Genomic DNA, 22,530 nt, shown 5'->3' with positions numbered 1-22,530 from the left:
ACCTTTGGTAGGAAGGCTGGATCAGTTTTTATGATCACTATCATCCAAAAAGGTGGTAAATGGTGGATTTACAGATATCGCCTGCAGCTCGCAAACACGACGAGCTGAGGTTAGGGCCACCAGGAGTACTGTGTTAAGTGTCAGCGCCTTTATTGGGATGGAAGCAATCGGTTCGAATGGAGATGCTGTTAGTGCCCTTAATACTAAATTTAGATCCCAGGGAGCTACCTTAGGTGTTAATTTTGTGGGCCTGGATGTGAAGGAGGCCCGAATGAATCTATAGATCCATGGGTGATCTGCCAGTTTTTGATCAAACAATGCACCCAGGGCCGATACCTGCACTTTTAAGGTGCTTGTGGATAGTCCTTTTTCCAGCCCTTTCTGGAGGAACTCCAGGATCTCCTTTATTGGTATTTTCTGGGCTGTTCTAGTCAATTGTCGGCCCGTGAACTGTAAGAATTTTTCCCAAATTTTTTGGTATTTTTGTGAAGTTACCTCCTTCCTGCTAGCGAGCAGGGTGGTTACTAACGGGACTTAGAACCCTTTTGCTAGAAGGAGTCCCCTCTCAAGTTCCACGCAGTGAGGTGCAGCCCGTGAACCCTGGGTTGTTCCACTTGGCCCTGGTATAGCGGATTCGGGGTATCTAGGCGGATCCATTGGTCCGAGATAGACATGCGTCTGAGCCATGTGAACCATGCCCTTTTTGGCCAGAAGGGCGCAATCAGGATTATTCGAGCTTTTTCCTGCCGGATCTTTTTTAAGACTACTGGAATCAATGCCAACGGGGGGAACGCATATGCCAGGTGAAATTTCCACCGGTGTAGTAGCGAATCCACCCCCTCTGGCCGCTCTCTTGGATTTAGGGAGTAGAACCTGTCCACTTTCCGATTTTCCCTGGTGGCAAACAAGTCTACTTCTGGTGTGCCCCAGGCAGCGCAGATTTCCCCAAATATTTTTTGACTTACGGACCATTCTCCCTGGTGTAGTACATGACGGCTTAAATAATCGGCCAGATAATTGTCTGCCCCCTTTAAATGTGTACCCGATAAGGATAGAATATTGTTTTCTGCCCAAGCGAATAATTCCCTGGCCTCTGCCATAAGGGTTGCCGACCTTGTACCCCCTTGTCTGTTTATGTATGCTATGACCGTGCTGTTGTCGGATAATATGGTGACATGTTTCCCTTGTACTTTTTGCTTTACCAGGGGAAGGGCTCGCCTTACAGCCGCCAGTTCTTTTAGATTTGAGGATGCCTCCCTCATTCCGGGTTCCCACTGGCCCTGTAGGGTTTGTTTCCCTATGTGTGCCCCCCCAACCACTCAGACTTGCATCCGTGGTCAATACCACCGAGTTTTGAGTCGTCCAGGGTACTGCTCTGTTTAGGTTTTCGGTGCTCAGCCACCATTTTAGGGACTCCTGCACTTGAGGGGAGAGGATAATCTCCCGATCTAAATTGGAAGGACTCTTCTCCTGCTCGGACAGGATCTGCCTTTGTAGTTCTCTCGTATGGCTTTGTGCCCACCAGACCGCTGGAATTGTCGCTGTTAACGTGCCCAGGAGCGACATTGCCTCTCTTACTGGTATGGCTCGACCAGACTGTATCCGTTGTATTTTTTTGTGGATAGCTCCAATTTTCCTTCCTGGAAGGCTGCACTGTTGTTTTAATGAGTCCAACTGAATTCCCAGGAATTCTTGTGACTGTACTGGAGTTAATTTGGATTTTTTCAGATTGATCATCCAGCCTAACCTGGTTAATATCTCCAGGACCCTTGTAACTGCATCTTCGCAGTTTTCCCTGCTGTTTGCTATAACCAGGAAATCGTCTAGATAAGGTACTAACAGGATATTTTCCCTTCTCATAAAGGACGCTACTTCCCCGATGATTTTCGTAAATATACGCGGGGCTACTGATACCCCGAAGGGTAGGCACCGGTACTGTAGATAAGTGGGGATTTGAGCAATCTCTACTACCAGTCTCAGATATTGTTGGTGTTCTTCCCATATTGGGACATGGTAATAGGCATCGGTAAGATCTATTACTGCCATGTAGCAACCTGGGTCGAGTAGCTTTACTGCTGACCCCAAGGTCTCCATTTTGAATTTTTCTGTTCTGATATATTGGTTCAGGGCTTTGAGATTGAATATTGTTCTTAGTGACCCATCTGGTTTTGGCGTGAGGAACAGAGTACTGTAAAACCCTTTCCCTTTCTGATGACATGGTACTTTTATAAGTACCTCTTTTTGAATGAGGAGCTGGATCTCCTTTTCTAATGTAGCCTGATTCTTCTTGGCTACCCGGGTCACTTTTAGTCTTTGAGGAGGAAGGGTTAGAAAACTGAGTCGTAGGCCCTCGGCCAACAGGTTGGTTACCCACTTTGAGGTGGGCAATGCTACCCACTGATGGACAAAGAATCGAAGCCTTCCCCCAACCGCCCTGGCGTCATTGCTTGGTATCGGGTCTCGGGGTGGTTCTACTAAAGAGGAAACCTCTCTTCTTCCCCTCCAGGGCCTACCCCGCGTGGTTCTATCGTCTGGCCGTCCTCGGCTCCCTCTATTCCCTGTTCCACGAAAGGACGAGTGAGCCTCAGTCCACCGACGCCCAGGGAAGGGGGTTGGAAACCGTTTTTTCTTATCTGATGCTTTTTCCAAAATTTCGTCCAGTGCTTTTCCAAATAAGTATTGGCCCTCACAGGGGACGGCACAGAGGACGGCACAGAGTTTAACCTTTGACTGGAAATCTGCCGACCAGTTTTTTAACCAAAGTGCTCTGCGGCCTGAATTAGAAAGGGCGCATGCACGGGCGGCACCTCGGACGGAATCTACTGCGGCGTCAGCCAGGAATCCTGCTGCTTTCTGTAGGAAAGGTATTGCCTCCAGCAGTGTCTCCCTTGGGCATTTATTCTTAATTTGGTCACTTAATTCGTCTAACCACCTGACCATAGCACGTGCCGTAAAAGTGGCAGCGACCCCTGGTTTAAACGACCAAGCTGATGCTTCCCAAGCAGCTTTTAGAAAAGCGTCTGCTTTCTTGTCAAGGGGGTCTTTTAGGGCGCCCATATCTTCAAATGGCAACGCTATCCCTTTGGATGTACTAGCAATGGCGGCATCTAGTCTGGGCGCCTTTTCCCATTTATCGCATACCTCCTCATCAAACGGGTATTTTCGTTTGAGCGCCTGCGGTATGGACATTTTTTTGTTGGGTTTTTTCCACTCTCTCTTGATTAAATTTAGCAGGTTATCATGGAAGGGAAAAACCCTTCGCTTTTCCCCCTCAAGATTGCTAAACATAGCATCTTGAATTGATTTAGGCTCTTTTGGTGTCTCAAGTCCCATTGTGGACCTTACAAGTTTTAGCAATTTCCCAATGTCCTCTGATAGAAAATATGGACGCCCCTTTTCCTCGTCCGAGGAGTCTAGGTCTGAATCCGAGGCCCCTATCTCCCCTTGCTCTTCCTCAGACTCAATATCAGTAGTTATCTCTGTGGGAGGCAGTGGGGGCGGGGTGAGGCAGGCGTTATATCGGTGCTATGTGTGGCCTGCTCTTTTATTTCCTCTTTCACCGTCGACTTTACTTGATCCCGGATCATAGCTTTAATGCTTTGGAGCAGGGATGGTGACTCTTCGGCCACTGTCTTTTTAATGCACGAGCGACAGAGTCGCTTGTCATACGTTTTATCTAGGGCCTTTTTACATAACGCACATTCTTTGTTCTTTTGTTTGGATGTGGCCTTTCCCTACAGAAAACATACACAGGGCCTTTGTTAACATATTGTGCTGCCTTACAAAGGCACTCACCCGGCCCTCTGGGTACTCCGGCAGCTGGTGGCTTTTCCTCCTGTACTTGCTCTCCAACTTCAGGATCCATTCCGTTCTGCTGCTGGCTATACGTGGAGCCTGTGTGCAGCCTCTCTGGGACCAGTGACATCTGCCGCGACTCCCTTCTTATGGAGGAGCGGTGCGCGCCTCTGGGACTGCTCCCGCCCGGAAGTGCCCAGTACACCGCTCCCCCGGCGTGCGATGTCACTTCCGGTGCGACCCCGGAAGCAGTCGCCACTCAATCGGCGCCAGCGTCGTGGTGGCCACGCCTCCCCCGGCCCTGCCTCCCACTGGAGCGGCCGCCGGGGAGTCACAGGAGGAGGACGCCATTTGCAGCGCCCACAAGCTGAGCTGACAGGCGCGTGCGACCGCGCCCCCTGACGCTCTCTCTCCCCGGACCTCGGCCTCCCGACCGGATCATCAGAGAGGGATACCTCCAAGGTACCGCTCTGCCCCAGGCACCCGCCTGCAAGAAACAGGAAACCAAACTGAGGGGAGAGGTGCCGCCCCCCTTCTTATGTCTCTGCTACAGGTTTCCTGTTTCCTGGGGGCGGGTACCTTCTCTCATCTGCGGTGCTGTCATGGGGAAGGGAAAAGGAAGCTTGTTACAAACAGACCATGGATTCCAGAGGGCACAATTAAAAGATGGAGATGAGGGAGTGCAAGTAATATTAATTAATTATTATGGTTTCGATACGAGGTAGGGTAGGGGTTGGGGGATGGTGGACCAGGGTTGGGGGGAGATGTCCCCTGAAATCAGTTGGAGTAGGAAGATAAAGAGCAAATAGTTGTTAGAATTGTAAGTAGTTTATTTCTGCAATGTGTTTGGGCAAGATGGGATGAGGTTTCTCAGGAAGTTGAGGAGTGCATACACATCAGACTCATACACATCAGCCCCTCTATACTTCCCTCTCCCATGTACAGATCTGTACATGGGAGAGGGAAGTATAGAGGGGCTGGTGTGTATGAGTCGTGATGGAGGGGGGATGGGGTGGTGAATGTGGATGGCAAGGGAACACAGGAGGATAGAAATAAAGCACATGGTTAAAGGGGAAAGCAAAGTGTGAGTTACCTGATTCCTGCCCTGATTAACTGCCATGGATAACTGCCGTTTTCTTGATGCTTTGCTTATGGGATGCTTGCGTGCTGCACCCCACACTGCGTGCTTCCCCTTAGGAACTACTACATATATAGGCCACACTACAGGGTCAGGAGAGAGGGATTGTGGGAGCTGGTTGGGTATAATTTGGCAGCTGGGGCCAGCACACTAGGGGGTGGTTAGATGATCAAAGGCACTAGACCAGGCTGTGTCATATGCTATAGCACCTTCCACCTGATAAGCTCTAGAGAGGCCCCAGTCATGGATCTAAAGCAGTAAGTATTACATACATACACCAAACAGATCAAGGAAGCAAAATGCCATAAAATACAAATTGCTTTATTGAAATACATACAGCAGACATGAACATACTAAAAAGAGATAGATATATCGATGGATATCACAAATACAAGTGTGCTAATCGTGTAAAAGTATACACAAAAAATGATACACCAAAAATGAAATATATTATATTATTATAGGCAGCATATTTATAAATACTTAGTATTTTGGCCATACTATATGTTACGCTTCTTGACTATGCATGTTTGTTTAGCGTTACTGGTATGATAATGGGTCAAAATATATACCTCTTTAAGACTTGGTTTCTTGTCTAAGCTATTATAGCAGTGTCGTGCATTGAATTTGACCATATCCTACATTATCTGCTGAGGGCTTTCCTCCTCATGTAGGGCATACATTTTGGTAATGTCTATCACATTGTCATGTAATATTGGATGCTTTCAGTATTTTTGCCTGTTAGTATCACTATTGCAGTAGACCACAGTCTATCTGCTTATGAATGTACATGTTTTGCATACCCCTTATGACTTATACTGATGCACTTTGTTGTGATTTTTTGATATTTCATTTTGGTGTATCATTTTTTGTGTATACTTTTACACGATTAGCACACTTGTATTTGTGATATCCATCGATATATCTATCTCTTTTTAGTATGTTCATGTCTGCTGTGTGTATTTCAATAAAGCAATTTGTATTTTATGGCATTATGCTTCCTTGATCTGTTTGGTGTATACATTAGTTGGGAAGTGCCAGGTTTTTTCAGGCCCTAGTTGTGGAAATAAGTATTACATACAGTGCAACAAATGAATTATAGCAAAGCTTTAGCAAGCACATTAAAATATGCAGCAAAATGGTAAAGCAGCAGAAGACAGACAGCAAGCAGAAGTATGGAGTTGTACCATTTGGATATATTGCATCAGAAAATAGAGGCAGCAGAGGTGGGAAGTTGTACCATTCAGGCTGCTTGCTAGCAGTGAATGGAGTAAATACATGCAGGGTGGATCAGTTGATGAACATTTGGATATATTGCTAACATTTCCCATATGTTTACTTTACATCAGCACAATTTTGGAACCAAAATTTTTTTTTCTTAAGAAGTTATAAGGGTTAAAAGTTGACCAGCGATTTCTCATTTTTACAATACCATTTTATTTTTAGGGACCACATCACATTTGAAGTCACTTTGAGGGGTCTATATGATAGAAAATACCCAAAAGTGACACCATTCTAGAAACTGCACCCCTCAAGGTACTCAAAACCACATTCAAGAAGTTTATTAACCCTTCAGGTGCTTCACAGGAATTTTTTGAATGTTTAAAAAAAAAAAAAAATGAACAAATTTTTTTCCCAAAAAAATTTAATTCAGGTCCAATTTTTTTTACCAAGGGTAACAGGAGAAATTGGACTACAAAAGGTATTTTGCAATTTGTCCTGAGTACGCTGATATCTGATATGTGTGGGGGGGACCACTGTTTGGGCACATGGCAGAGCTCGGAAGGGAATGAGCGCCGTTTGACTTTTTCAACGCAAAATTGGCTGGAATTGAGATCGGGCGCCATGTCACATTTGGAGAGCCCCTGATGTGCCTAAACAGTGGAAACCCCCCCATAAGTGACACTATTTTGGAAACTAGACCCCCTAAGGAACTTATCTAGATGTGTGGTGAGCACTTTGAACGCCCAGGGCTTCACAGAAGTTTATAACGCCCAGTCGTGAAAATAAAAAGAAAAAATCATTTTTTCCACAAACATGACCTTTTAGCTCCCAATTTTTTTATTTTCCCAAGGGTAACAGGATAAATTGGACCCCAAGAGATGTTCTCCAATTTGTCCTCAGTACGCCGATACCCCATATGTGGGAGAAAACTACTGTATGGGCACACGTTTGGGCTCAGAACGGAAGTAGTGACATTTTGGAATGCAGACTTTGATGGAATGATCTGCGGGTGACATGTCGCATTTGGAGAGTCCCTGATGTGCCTAAACTGTGGAAACCCCACACAAATGACCCCATTTTGGAAATCAGTTGTTGTCCAATTTGTCCTGAGTACGCTGGTACCCCATATGTGGGGGGGGGGGGACCACTGTTTGGGCGCATGGCAGAGCTTGGAAGGGAAGGAGCACTGTTTGACTTTTTCAGCACAGAATTGGCTGGAATTGAGATCAGCCGCCATGTTGCATTTGGAGAGCCCCTGATGTGCCCAAACAGTGGAAACCCCCAATTCTAACACCAACCCTAACGCCAACACACCCCTAACCCTAATCTCAGCCATAGCCCTAACCCTAATGGGAAAATGGAAATAAATACATTTTTTTAATTTTATTATTTTTCCCTAACTAAGGGGGTGATAACGGGGGGGTTTGATTTACTATTTATGGCGGTTTTTATGTTTGGCGGCTGTCATACGCTAAAAGACGCTTTTTAATGTAAAAATAGTTTTTGCAGCACCACATTTTGAGAGCTATAATTTTTCCATATTTTAGCCCACAGAGTCATGTGAGGTCTTATTTTTGCGGGATGAGTTGACGTTTTTATTGGTACCATTTTCGGGCATGTGACATTTTTTGATCGCTTTTTATTCCGATTTTTGGGACGCAGAATGAACAAAAACCAGCGTTTCATGAATTTCTTTTGGGGGGTGCGTTTACACCGTTCCATGTGCGGAAAAATTGATAAAGCACCTTTATTCTTCGGGTCAGTACGGTTACAGCGATACCTCATTTATGTCGTTTTTTTATGTTTTGGCGCTTCTATGCAATAAAAACAATTTTATATAAAAAATAATTATTTTTGCATCGCTTTATTCTGCGAGCTATAACTTTTAAGTTTTTTCGTTGATGATGCTGTGTGGCGGCTCGTTTTTTTGCCGGACAAGATGATGTTTTCAGCGGTTCCATGTTTATTCATATCTGTTTTTTTTATCGCGCATTATTGCACTTTTTGTTCGGTGGTATGATGATAAAACATTGTTTTTTTGCTTTGTTTTTTTATTTTTTTTTAATGGGTTCACTAAAGGGGTTAACTAGAGGAACAGTTTTATAGGGCGGGTCGTTACAGACGTGCTCATACTAAATATATGTACTTTTATTTTTTTTTTCCAAAAAATGAAATTATCAGGCAATATTTTTTTTTTTTAATTTAGCGATTTTTTAAATATATTTTACACTTTTTTTTTTTAACTTTATTACATTGTCCCAGGGGGGGACATCACTGTCATGTGTCAGATCGCTGATCTAACAGGTTGCACAGCACTCTGACAGATCAGCGATCTGACAGGCGCTGCTGCAGGCTTCATCCGTGACTGCACTCTGCAGGCACTGAGGAAGCCACCTCCCTGAAGGCCCCCACGGCCATATCGGATCCGGGGGCCTGCAGGGAGGAGGACCCTCGGAGCGACGCAGCACATCGCGTCGCTCCGGGGGTCTCAGGGAAGCACGGAGGGAGCCCGCTCCCTACACATTTCTCTCCTATCCCCCATGTTTGATCGCAGTGTGCCAGGGGTTAATGTGCCGGGGGTGGTCCGTGACCGCCCCGACACATAGTGCCGGGTGTCAGCTGTGATAATCAGCTGACACCCGGCCGCGATCAGCGGCGCTCCCCCCGTGAGTGCCGCTGATCGTGTTAGATGTACTACTCCGTCCTTGGGACTTAGGTCCCAGGTCACATGGACGGGATAGTACGTCTAATGTAGGAAAGGGGTTAAGGCACATTAGAGATTAATGACAAAATAAAATAACACACATTTTGTACCAAAGTCCCCTGTTCTTTAGCTGCACAAACTGTATTGCGGTACTTAACACAAGATTCATTTCTCATTGAATCCACTATATGACACAAGCGTGGGTAAAGGGAAGGAGACCTAGGTGGGCCCTGCGCCACAGATAACACGTCCCAGGGTGACCCAAAAAACAAAGCCCCGAAAAAAAGACAGAGAGAAGCATGACAGTACAGATAGTATGTAAGGCAAATACGGTAAAGGTGAGAAATATTGGACAAAGGAAATGAAAAGGTGGCAGACCCCCACAGGACCCACCCTAGCAAGCCATGAGAAGTGGAAAGAGGGGAATATCGGAGATCTTAGACTCATCTGACATCGGAGGGGCGCTGGGTCACAGCTATCTTGGCAGAACACGGATGGTGGAGGCTCCAACACTCCACTTGGCGGAAAGAGGACACATGATGAATTGGCATCCAATGAGGGCACTACTGAAAAGATGGAGGAAACCCACAACACCTAGAAGAAAACAAAGACATTTATTAAAGAAAAATCCTGCCTAAGTTGTACAAAAAGCCACGGCCGCCCCTCCCAATATTCACACCGTGATCTAATGCCCATCAGCAACAATGTACAAACAGAACATGAGGCTATTACTTTACATTCTGATCAGACTGTATGAAGCCCACTACCACATCACAGTGACAAAACCGGGGGTCCCTAGCCTTAAAGGGAATCTGTCACCCCATTTTTGGCCTATAAGCTGCGGCCACCGCCATCAGGGGCTTATCTACAGCATTCTGTAATGCATTCTGTAATGCTGTAGATAAGCCCCCGATGTAACATGAAAGAGAAGAGAAATGAGTCAGATTATACTCACCCTGGGATCCGGTCCAATGGGTGTTGCGGTCCGGCGCCTCCCATCTCCATACGATGCCATCCGCCTTCTTACTTCTGCAGTGGCTCCTGCGCAGGCGCACTGCTCTGCCCTGTTGAGAGCAGAGTAAAGTACTGCAGAACGCAGTCCCAAGTGTGCAACATCACCCTCTTCTCCCCAGGCAGACTCCCAGCACGCAGTCCCATGCAAGCAACATCACCCCTTCTCCCCAGGCACACCCTCCCTCCAGCATGCACATGCAGCCCCATGCAAGCAACATCACCCCCTTCTCCCCAGGCAGACTCCCAGCACGCAGTCCCATGCAAGCAACATCACCCATGTCTGACAGGATATCAGGACTCTTCAGACCTACAGATTCCCATCCCATTCCTGCTACTACATGTGGGGACAAGTGACACCGCAAGAAACGACCTGGAAACCATCTGCAGAGACTTTGAAGACTTAGGCAAGAAAGTGAAAGAACTGGGAGCGCAGGTGGTCTTCTCTTCCGTCCTCCCAGTGGATGGCCATGGAACAAGGAGGTGGAATAAGATTCTGCAGGTGAACAACTGGCTACGTCGATGGTGCCGTCAGCAACGATTTGGATTTCTGGATCACGGAGTGAACTACTTATACGATGGACTACTTGCTAGAGATGGGGTGCACCTTACGAAGACTGGAAAGCATGTATTTGGAATTCGCCTTGCTACACTTGTAAGGAGAGCTTTAACCCCTTAACGACCAGGGGTATTTTTGGTTTTACATTTTCATTTTTCCCTCCCCTTCTTTCCAGAGCCATAACTTTTTTAATGTTCCGTCAATATGGCCATGTGAGGGCTTATTTTTTGCGGGACGAGTTGTACTTTTAAATGACATCATTGGTTTTACCATATCGTGTACTCGAAAACGGGAAAAAAATTCCAAGTGCAGTGAAATTGCAAAAAAAGTGCAATCCCACACTTGTTTTTTGCTAGGTTCACTAGATGCTAAATCTGACCTGCCATTATGATTCTCCAGGTCATTACGAGTTCATAGACACCAAACATGTCTATGTCCTCTTTTATCTAAGTGGTGAAAAAAAATTCCAAAGTTTGCTAAAAAATTTTTTTTCATGATCTGGGGTCGGGTGAGGGCTTATTTTTTCCGTGCCGGACTGACGTTTTTAATGACACCACTTTTGTGCAGATACATTCTTTTGATCGCCCGTTATTGCATTTTAATGCAATGTCTTGGTGACCAAAAAAACGTAATTCTGGCGTTTTGAATTTTTTTCTCGCTACGCCGTTTAGCGATCGAGTTAATGCTTTTTTTTTTATTGATAGATCGGGCGATTCTGAATGCGGCGATACCTAATATGTGTATGTGGGATTTTTTTTTACTGTTTTATTTTGATTGGGGCGAAAGGGGGGTGATTTGAACTTTTAGGTTTTTTTTAATTTTTTTTTATTTTTAAACATTTTTTTTTTTTTACTTTTGGCATGCTTCACTAGCCTCCATAGGAGGCTAGAAGCTTGCGCAACCCGATCGGCTCTGCTACATATGGGCGATGAGCAGATCGCCTATATGTAGCAGATTTACTGCTGTGCTTTCAGTGCCGACCACCGGGTGGCGCTGAAAGCCTTATGCCTGGAACAACCATAGAGGTCTCATAGAGACCTCTGGTTGTCCAGGCAACGTGACGCCGACCCCCGATCACGTGACGGGGGTCGGTGATGACGTCATTTCCGGCCCGGCGGCCGGAAATGCTATTTAAATGCCCGCTGTCAGCTTTGACAGCGGCATTTAACTAGTTAATAGGCGCGGGCGGACGGAGATTCCGCTCGCGCCTATTGCGGGCACATGTTAGCTGTTCATAACAGCTGACATGTCCAGGCTTTGATGCGGGCTCAGCGCCGGAGCCCTCATCAAAGCAGGGGAAATGTCTGATGACGGACTGTGTCCGTCATTGGACATTAAGGGGTTAAACTAGAACAATGGGAAGGGAAGCAAAGACCAGAAAAAGCCATACAGCTGACAAATGCTATTGAAAACTCTGCTATTAGAAGTGGAAAGGAATAACAAAGACACAAGAATCTAATTAATAAAAATATTGGAGAAAGAGAAACCAATCACAAACTAAAATGTTTCTATACTAATGCACAAAGCATGGGCAACAAACAAGGAGAATTGGAACTACTAACACAGGAAAAGAAATATGATGTCATTGGAATCACTGAAACTTGGTGGGTCAATACACGTGATTGGAATACAAGACTAGAAGGATACAACTTATTTGCAAGAAACAGACTTGATAAACGAGGAGGAGGTGTCGCATTGTATGTTAGAAACGCGTATATCTGCACAGAGATTGAAGCTTCAGAGACTGGGAGTTCTGTGGAAACTGTTTGGGTAAGAATACAAGGACAGAACAATGGAAAGGACACCATTGTAGGCATTTACTACAGGCCGCCTGTGCAAGCTGAAGATATAGATGAACTCTTTATGCATCAAATGGCCAAGTTCTCCAAAAAATATGTCATAGTTGTCATGGGAGATTTCAACTATCCAGACATTTGTTGGGAATCTCTCTCAGGCAAAACTAACAGGTCAAGGAAATTCTTATCCTCTCTCGCTGACAACTTTATCTTCCAAAAGGTAGGGGAGAAAACAAGGGGAACTGCTACCTTGGATCTAATCCTTATAAACAGGGAGGAAATGGTTGAGGAGGTAAAAGTGGCTGGGACCCTAGGAGGTAGCGACCATGCTATTTTAGAATTTTGGATAACTAGAGAAGGAAGACCTGTGAAGACTCAGACGTCAAGGTTAGATTTCAGAAAGGCAGATTTTAGGGGATTCAGAAAGAGAATTGGAGGGATCCAATGGCTGGATATCCTTAAAGACAAAAATGTCCAGGAAGGATGGGAAATCTTGAAAAATGAAATTCTCAAAGCACAATTGTTAACAATTCCAAAAAGAGGGAAGAATAGGAAGCATTTAAGGAAACCAGGATGGATGAACACAGAACTTAAGCACATGCTAAAAAGGAAGAAAAAAATGTTTATAAAATGGAAAGAGGGAGGCATATCTAAAGACGAATATAATTCTGTCTGCAGAACCTGCAGAGCACAAATCAGATTAGCTAAAGCTGACAATGAATTGAGGCTTGCAAGAGATGTCAAAAGCAAAAATAAATGATTTTGGTGATATGTCAAAAGTAAAGTCAAAGATGTTATAGGATTTTTACAGGATGAAAATGATGAAATGGTAAGACAGGATGTTGAGAAGGCCGAACTTTTAAATTCCTATTTTGCATCAGTTTTCTCTCAGAAAGGAAATGTAACATCAACTGTTCATCACTATCCTTAGGGGAATAGAAGAATCCAGGATATCTATAAACAGAAAGATAGTGAGGAAACACTTAGCTAACCTAAATGAATTCAAGTCTCCAGGTCCAGATGAATTACACCCCAGAGTACTGAAGGAGATAGCAGAAGAAATTTTTGAACCCCTCTCCATAATCTTTGAAAATTCTTGGAGAACAGAAGTCCCAGAAGACTGGAGAAGAGCAAATGTTGTTCCTATCTTCAAAAAGGGGAAGAAGGTGGATCCAGGCAACCATAGGCCGGTGAGTCTGACTTCTATACCAGGAAAGATCTTTGAACAAATTATTAAACAACATGTATGTCAGTACCTGGATAAGAATGAAGTGATTAAACAGAGTCCGCATGGGTTTGTAACTAATAAGTCATGTCAGACTAACTTAATTTCCTTCTATGATGGAATCACTGATTGGGTGGATCAAGGAAATGCTGTATAGTATATCTTGACTTCAGCAAAGCATTTGACAAAATATCTCATACAATCCTTATTGAAAAAATGACTAAGTATGGAATGGACAAGGCAACTGTTAGGTGGATTCATAACTGGCTTAGTGATCGGACCCAAAGAGTGGTCGTAAATGGCTGCACATCCAGTTGGAAGAATGTCTCAAGTGGGGTACCACAGGGCTCTGTCCTGGGCCCTGTATTGTTCAACATCTTTATCAACGATTTAGATGAAGGAATTGAGGGTAAACTGATTAAATTTGCTGATGACACAAAGCTAGGAGGGATAGCTAATACTAGAGAAGAGAGAGAGAGGATTCAAAAAGATATAAATAAACTGGAGAAGTGGGCAGCAACTAAGAGAATGGTTTTTAACAGGGAAAAATGCAAAGTACTACATCTGGGCAATAAAAGTGAAAAAAGCATATACAGAATGGGAGGAATAGGGCTAAGCAACAGCACATGTGAAAAAGACTTGGGTATACTAATAGATCACAGACTGAGTATGAGTCAACAGTGTGATGCAGCAGCAAAAAAGGCAAATGCAATTCTAGGATGTATTAACAGAAGCATACAGTCTAGATCACGTGAAGTCATTATTTCCCTCTACTCCTCTTTGGTCAGACCTCATCTGGAATATTGTGTCCAGTTTTGGGCACCACATTTTAAAAAAAGACATCAACAAACTGGAACAAGTTCAGAAAAGAGCAACCAGAATGGTGACCGGTCTGCAAACCTTGTCTTATGAGGAAAGGTTGCAGGATTTGGGACTTAATAGCTGTCTACAAATATCTAAAGGGCTGTCACATTGTAGAAGGATCATCTTTATTCTCATTTGCACAAGGAAAGACTAGAAGCAATGGGATGAAACTGAATAGGAGGAGACAGATTAGATATTAGAAAAAACTTTTTGACAGTTAGAGTAATCAATGAGTGGAACAAGCTGCCACGAGAAGTGGTGAGTTCTCCTTCAATGGAAGTCTTCAAACAGTGGCTGGACAGACATCTGACTGGGATGATTAAGTGAATCCTGCTTTGAGCAGGGGGCTGGACCAGATGGCCCAGGAGGTCCCTTCCAACTCTACGATTCTATGAATCTACCCCTTCTCCCCAGGCACACCCTCCCTCCAGCATGCACATGCAGCCCCATGCAAACAACATCACCCCCTTCTCCCCAGGCAGACTCCCTACCAGCATGCAGATGCAACCCCATGCAGCATCACCCCCTTCTCACCAGGCAGAACCATTTCCAGCATGCACATGCAAGCAACATCATCCCCTTCTCCCCTTGCAGACCCCCCCAGCATGCACATGCAGCCCCATGCAAGCAACATCACCTCCTTCTCCCCAGGCAGACCCCCCTCCAGCATGCAGATGCAGCCCCATGCAAGCAACATCGCCTTCTCCCCAGGCAGACCCCCCTCCAGCATGCACATGCAGCCCCATGCAAGAAACATCACCTCCTCCCCAGACAGACCTCCTTCCAGCATGCACATGCAGCCCCATGCAAGCAACATCACCTCCTTCTCCCCAGGCAGACCCCCCCCAGCATGCACATGCAGCCCCATGCAAGCAACATCACCTCCTTCTCCCCAGACAGACCTCCTTCCAGCATGCACATGCAGCCTCATGCAAGCAACATCACCTCCTTCTCCCCAGGCAGACCCCCCTCCAGCATGCAGATGCAGCCCCATGCAAGCAACACCACCTCCTTTTCCCCAGGCAGACCCCCCTCCAGCATGCAGATGCAGCCCCATGCAAGCAACATCACCTCCTTCTCCCCAGGCAGACCCCCCTCCAGCATGCAGATGCAGCCCCATGCAAGCAACACCACCTCCTTTTCCCCAGGCAGACCCCCCTCCAGCATGCACATGCAGCCCCATGCAAGCAACATCACCTCCTTCTCCCCAGGCAGACCCCCCCAGCATGCACATGCAGCCCCATGCAAGGAACATCACCTCATTCTCCCCAGGCAGACCCCCCTCCAGCATGCACATGCAGCCCCATGCAAGCAACATCACCTCCTTCTCCCCAGGCAGACCCCCCTCCAGCATGCAGATGCAGCCCCATGCAAGCAACACCACCTCCTTTTCCCCAGGCAGACCCCCCTCCAGCATGCACATGCAGCCCCATGCAAGCAACATCACCTCCTTCTCCCCAGGCAGACCCCCCCAGCATGCACATGCAGCCCCATGCAAGGAACATCACCTCATTCTCCCCAGGCAGACCCCCCCCAGCATGCACATGCAGCCCCAAGCAAGCAACATCACCCCTTCTCACCAGGCAGACCCCCCTCCAGCATGCAGATGCAGCCCCATGCAAGCAACATCACCCCCTTCTCCCCTTGCAGACCCCCCCAGCATGCACATGCAGCCCCATGCAAGCAACATCACCTCCTTCTCCCCAGGCAGACCCCCCCAGCATGCAGATGCAGCCCCATGCAAGCAACATCACCTCCTTCTCCCCAGGCAGACTCCCAGCTCCTGCAGGAACATCCACTTAGCTGATCTGTGACTTCACATCCCTCCATGACAGCTGCTGCTTCCTCCTGTCTGCTCTGCTCTACGGAGGAAGAGGCACCGCCCCTTCTGATCACATGGGCATGACGTCACCACAGGTCCTTTAGCCTCTACAGATATCAGCGCTGTGTAAGGAGGAATCCGCGCCCACTGCTGACATCACAGTCATGTGACCGGCGCGTAGTGACGTCACGAGACCACGCGAGCGCCAGCGTCCCCCTCTGACCGCTAGTGTACCACGTGATCTGAATGGGGTATATATACCCCCTGCGTAGCGCGCTAACCGCTATTTCCTCGGGGCAGAACAAGGGAAGGGAGGGAAAGGGAAGCAGCGGGCGTGTAACCGCGTAATGGCGCCGAAGTGACAGGAAAATGAGGCACGAAATCTAATAGCACTCAATGACCGTGGCCTATTAGTGAGACGCTGCGCCCATTACACAAGGGAAGGGAGGGAAAGGGAAGCAGCGGGCATGTAACCGCGTAATGACACCGAAGTGACAGGAAAATGAGGCCCGAAATCTAATAGCACTCAATGACCGTGGCCTATTAGTGAGACGCTGCGCCCATTACACAAGGGAAGGGAGGGAAAGGGAAGCAGCGGGCGAGTAACCGCGTAATGACACCGAAGTGACAGGAAAATGAGGCCCGAAATCTAATAGCACTCTATGACCGTGGCCATTTAGTGAGGCGCTGCGCCCATTACACAAGGGAAGGGAGGGAAAGGGGAGCAGCGGGCGTGTAACCGCGTAATGACACCGAAGTGACAGGAAATTGAGGCACGAAATCTAATAGCACTCTATGACCGTGGCCTATTAGTGAGACGCTGCGCCCATTACACAAGGGAAGGGAGGGAAAGGAGAGCAGCGGGCGTGTAACCGCGTAATGACACCGAAGTGACAGGAAAATGAGGCACGAAATCTAATAGCACTCAATGACCGTGGCCTATTAGTGAGACGCTGCGCCCATTACACAAGGGAAGGGAGGGAAAGGGAAGCAGCGGGCGTGTAACCGCGTAATGGCGCCGAAGTGACAGGAAAATGAGGCACGAAATCTAATAGCACTCAATGACCGTGGCCTATTAGTGAGACGCTGCGCCCATTACACAAGGGAAGGGAGGGAAAGGGAAGCAGCGGGAGTGTAACCGCGTAATGGCGCCGAAGTGACAGGAAAATGAGGCACGAAATCTAATAGCACTCAATGACCGTGGCCTATTAGTGAGACGCTGCGCCCATTACACAAGGGAAGGGAGGGAAAGGAGCAGCGGGCGTGTAACCGCGTAATGGCGCCGAAGTGACAGGAAAATGAGGCACGAAATCTAATAGCACTCAATGACCGTGGCCTATTAGTGAGACGCTGCGCCCATTACACAAGGGAAGGGAGGGAAAGGGGAGCAGCGGGCGTGTAACCGCGTAATGGCGCCGAGGTGACAGGAAATTGAGGCAGGAAATCTAATAGAACTCAATGACCGTGGCCTATTAGTGAGACGCTGCGCCCATTACACAAGGGAAGGGAGGGAAAGGGGAGCAGCGGGCGTGTAACCGCGTAATGGCGCCGAAGTGACAGGAAAATGAGGCACGAAATCTAATAGCACTCAATGACCGCGGCCTTTTAGTGAGACGCTGCGCCCATTACACAAGGGAAGGGAGGGAAAGGGGAGCAGCGGGCGTGTAACCGCGTAATGGCGCCGAGGTGACAGGAAATTGAGGCAGGAAATCTAATAGAACTCAATGACCGTGGCCTATTAGTGAGACGCTGCGCCCATTACACAAGGGAAGGGAGGGAAAGGGGAGCAGCGGGCATGTAACCGCGTAATGGCGCCGAAGTGACAGGAAAATGAGGCACGAAATCTAATAGAACTCAATGACCGTGGCCTATTAGTGAGACGCTGCGCCCATTACACAAGGGAAGGGAGGGAAAGGGGAGCAGCGGGCGTGTAACCGCGTAATGGCGCCGAAGTGACAGGAAAATGAGGCACGAAATCTAATAGAACTCAATGACCGTGGCCTATTAGTGAGACGCTGCGCCCATTACACAAGGGAAGGGAGGGAAAGGGGAGCAGCGGGCGTGTAACCGCGTAATGGCGCCGAAGTGACAGGAAAATGAGGCACGAAATCTAATAGCACTCAATGACCGTGGCCTATTAGTGAGACGCTGCGCCCATTACACAAGGGAAGGGAGGGAAAGGGGAGCAGCGGGCGTGTAACCGCGTAATGGCGCAGAAGTGACAGGAAAATGAGGCACGAAATCTAATAGCACTCAATGACCGTGGCCTATTAGTGAGACGCTGCGCCCATTACACAAGGGAAGGGAGGGAAAGGAGCAGCGGGCGTGTAACCGCGTAATGGCGCCGAAGTGACAGGAAAATGAGGCACGAAATCTAATAGCACTCAATGACCGTGGCCTATTAGTGAGACGCTGCGCCCATTACACAAGGGAAGGGAGGGAAAGGGGAGCAGCGGGCGTGTAACCGCGTAATGGCGCCGAAGTGACAGGAAAATGAGGCACGAAATCTAATAGCACTCAATGACCGTGGCCTATTAGTGAGACGCTGCGCCCATTACACAAGGGAAGGGAGGGAAAGGGAAGCAGCGGGCGTGTAACCGCGTAATGGCGCCGAAGTGACAGGAAAATGAGGCACGAAATCTAATAGCACTCAATGACCGTGGCCTATTAGTGAGACGCTGCGCCCATTACACAAGGGAAGGGAGGGAAAGGGGAGCAGCGGGCGTGTAACCGCGTAATGGCGCCGAAGTGACAGGAAAATGAGGCACGAAATCTAATAGCACTCAATGACCGTGGCCTATTAGTGAGACGCTGCGCCCATTACACAAGGGAAGGGAGGGTAAGGGGAGCAGCGGGCGTGTAACCGCGTAATGGCGCCGAAGTGACAGGAAAATGAGGCACGAAATCTAATAGCACTCAATGACCGTGGCCTATTAGTGAGACGCTGCGCCCATTACACAAGGGAAGGGAGGGTAAGGGGAGCAGCGGGCGTGTAACCGCGTAATGGCGCCGAAGTGACAGGAAAATGAGGCACGAAATCTAATAGCACTCAATGACCGTGGCCTATTAGTGAGACGCTGCGCCCATTACACAAGGGAAGGGAGGGGAAGGGGAGCAGCGGGCGTGTAACCGCGTAATGGCGCCGAAGTGACAGGAAAATGAGGCACGAAATCTAATAGCACTCAATGACCGTGGCCTATTAGTGAGACGCTGCGCCCATTACACAAGGGAAGGGAGGGGAAGGGGAGCAGCGGGCGTGTAACCGCGTAATGGCGCCGAAGTGACAGGAAAATGAGGCACGAAATCTAATAGCACTCAATGACCGTGGCCTATTAGTGAGACGCTGCGCCCATTACACAAGGGAAGGCAGGGAAAGGGAAGCAGCGGGCGTGTAACCGCATAATGACGCCGAAGTGACAGGAATACGAGTCCCCAGCTATGCGAGCAATCACTGCACGTGGCCTATTAGTGAGACGCTGCACTCCAGGGCGCCTGGTTTTCGGAGACGGCCTGGTTTGGGGTCTCAGGCTCTCTCGCCATTTTCCTCTTCCTCTTGTGTCATTAGTGAACTAGCTCCGCACTACTTTGATTTTGTTGCTGTTTTCTCTTGATCTTGGTGTAGAGACAGTAGATGTGACCAGAGGGCAGGGTGGGTGCTTGTGGCTTTTACACACCTTTTTTTTTTATTGATTTTCCCCCGATTCAGTCATAAAACGCAATTAGGAAAGAAATTAGGAAGTAATTGATGGAGGACAGAGGGGTCTGAAGCGCAAGTGCACATAAAGGCGAATACTGCTCAGAAGTGGCTCTATGAATGTGTGTTAGGATAGGGGTGATCGGGGCCCTGTCTGCCCTTTATGGCCTTTGATACCATTCTTCGTGTGCACTAATAGTTTTTCACCATTTTATGTTCCGGTGCATTTTGCTTATAATTTTGGAATATAAATAGACACCGTAGAAAGGGAATATTAGAGAGCGCAGGGACCGGGCCTGAGAGACAAATGCAGATAAAGGAATAATGCTCATCAGGGGCAATATACCGCACGCTAGTATAGACCATGTGGAGTGAGCGTTGTTTGCACGTACGAATGTCTCTGGTGAAAGACTCATTATGAAACCCCTACCCTTGGTATGCATGTGTTGTTCAGCCCTGCCAGCTAGTGCCTTGGCTGATAGTGTAGGTAGGAGGCAGAGTCAGCGCCAAGTAGTGGCGTTTGCCAGCACGACGCGATATGCCATCAGTACGCTAGAATCCCTAATAAGGGTGGTTAGTGGCGTTTGCCAGTGCGATGCTGTGTGCACTCAGTGCGCTAAATTTATTAGGATTCGTCCAGGCATCGCAGGTGCGACGTCGTGCGCTTCGTGGGTCTAGAGAGGCTCTTACCCCACGTCCTTGGGGCTGAGTCTTGAGACCGAACACTAGCGCTGATTCAGCTGTGCCCTGTGACAGTTAACAGGGTGCGGTATCTGTGCTCTGCAGTTCCGCGACTCTGAAGTAACAGCTCGTTGCAACTACACACCAGGTGGCGTTAAGCCCACGTGTGTCCAGTGCGATATCGCCATTTTGTGTCCGACATTACCGAGCAGCAGTTAACATCTCTGCACGGTGAACCCCGGGCTTCAAACACACCTTATCACCATCTTAATATTATTTGGTGTGTTCCGCCAGCCCTAACAATGTAAAACTCACATGTACAAGTACCCTAATGAAGAAATACATTGGGCCATAGCTTAAAATCAATTTTAGTGCTGGCTATGTCTATATGTAGCTCCTCTTCAATGTCAAGGACTAGTGATGGGCGAGCACTAAAATGCCCGTGGAAGCATTTCTGACTCTTAGTTCACAGCTTTAATCAATTGTTTCATAGTTTCATGCCATTTTTACCGGTGCACCAAAAAACTTACTAAAACAAAACCAAAATGGATTTTGCTGGGAAATATCTTAAGGTACATCCTGTTCAGGTTAATGACTTGTATATAAGGCAAAATAAATAACCCCAGACCAAAATGTTCCTCCCCCACTTGGGCTATGTTCAGACGCAGCGTTTTTGAAGCGTTTTTCCACTTTAACATTGCTTTCATCCAAAACATGCATTCACTGGGAAATGTCATTGTAACATTTACCAACCCTAGCTGGCCATGTGGTGTGTGACACATAAGCAGACACATCTTGTTTCATTTATGAAGGAGGGACTCTTAAAGTCACAGAGCCTATTTTTACAGGGACATTAGGTAGCATTAATCTGCTTAAAGGGCCATTATTAAACAGTGGGTCTCCTAAACTGTTGCAGCCAATGCAGTGAGTGGATGGGCTGCCAAGAATTACAACGCACCCCAATATCCCTTTCAAGAGATGTCCAGGAGGGCCTCCATAAAAAATGTTGCATTGAATGCACGGCCTGCCCTGCTGCCAAGTCCTCTGTACCCCACTATGCCTTGGAACCCACATACTGGATGGGCCCAGGAAATTTCACCTCACATTATGCATTTTGTACTCCCGTACTCTTTCTTTATGCATTGACCGCAAGGCCTGCCCTGCTGCCAAGTCATATGCACTCCAATACGCCTTGGAACCCACATAGTGGAAGGGCCCAGGAAAATCCACCTCACATTAAGCATTTTGTACTCCCGTACTCTTTCTTTATGCATTGACAGGCCTGCCCTGCTGCCAAGTCATATGCACTCCTGTTATGAGTCACCGGAGGAGGAAAAAACAAAAAGACAAGCTAAGTCCAGAAAACCGGAGAGGTTTGTAGTTAGCGGATTGCAAACCCCTGATCCTATTCACAACAACTAACAGTAGCCGTAGGGTGTTCCTACGGTGGTCCTAGACACCTTGTTCACAGCCGGAGAACTAAATAAACCTAAAGAAAGAAAGGGGAAATCTAAACTCCCCCAGAGCAGACCCCAAAGCAATAAACAGCCCCCAACATGTATTGACGGTGAAAACAGATGAAAACACAAACACAGACAGAAAGACAGGCTGAGCAAACGATGGGGCTCAACTAACTAGATAGGGCAGGACAGAAAAGCAACTGTCTGCAATCACGCAAAAACCCTGCCAAAAATAATGTCCAACACGTCTGATAGAAAAGGCCCTGAAGTCACTAGACTTCAAAATCACTATATAAGCACTCAGGTATATTCTGAAAACAGAGCAAAGAGATCAACTGATCAGAGACAAAAATGGAATTCAGCCAGTCCCAGCCAGGGCTGGCTGAACACATACACTAAGTAAACCAGAGAAAATCTCATGGAACAATAGCAGAGCAAAAACTTAGCTTTAGTAGACAGGACTAAACTGGAGGCCAGAGCTCAGAGCAGAGAGGATCACCAGCAACTCTGCAGGGCGTCGGCAGCCTTATATCCACTCAGAGATTCCGGATGTCCAA

The sequence above is a fragment of the Dendrobates tinctorius genome, unplaced genomic scaffold (assembly GCF_039654945.1).
Source record: "Dendrobates tinctorius isolate UK_male_01 unplaced genomic scaffold, ASM3965494v1 ptg000259l, whole genome shotgun sequence".
NCBI classification, from domain to species: Eukaryota; Metazoa; Chordata; class Amphibia; order Anura; family Dendrobatidae; genus Dendrobates; species Dendrobates tinctorius.
Note: the sequence above shows the minus strand (reverse complement) of the source record.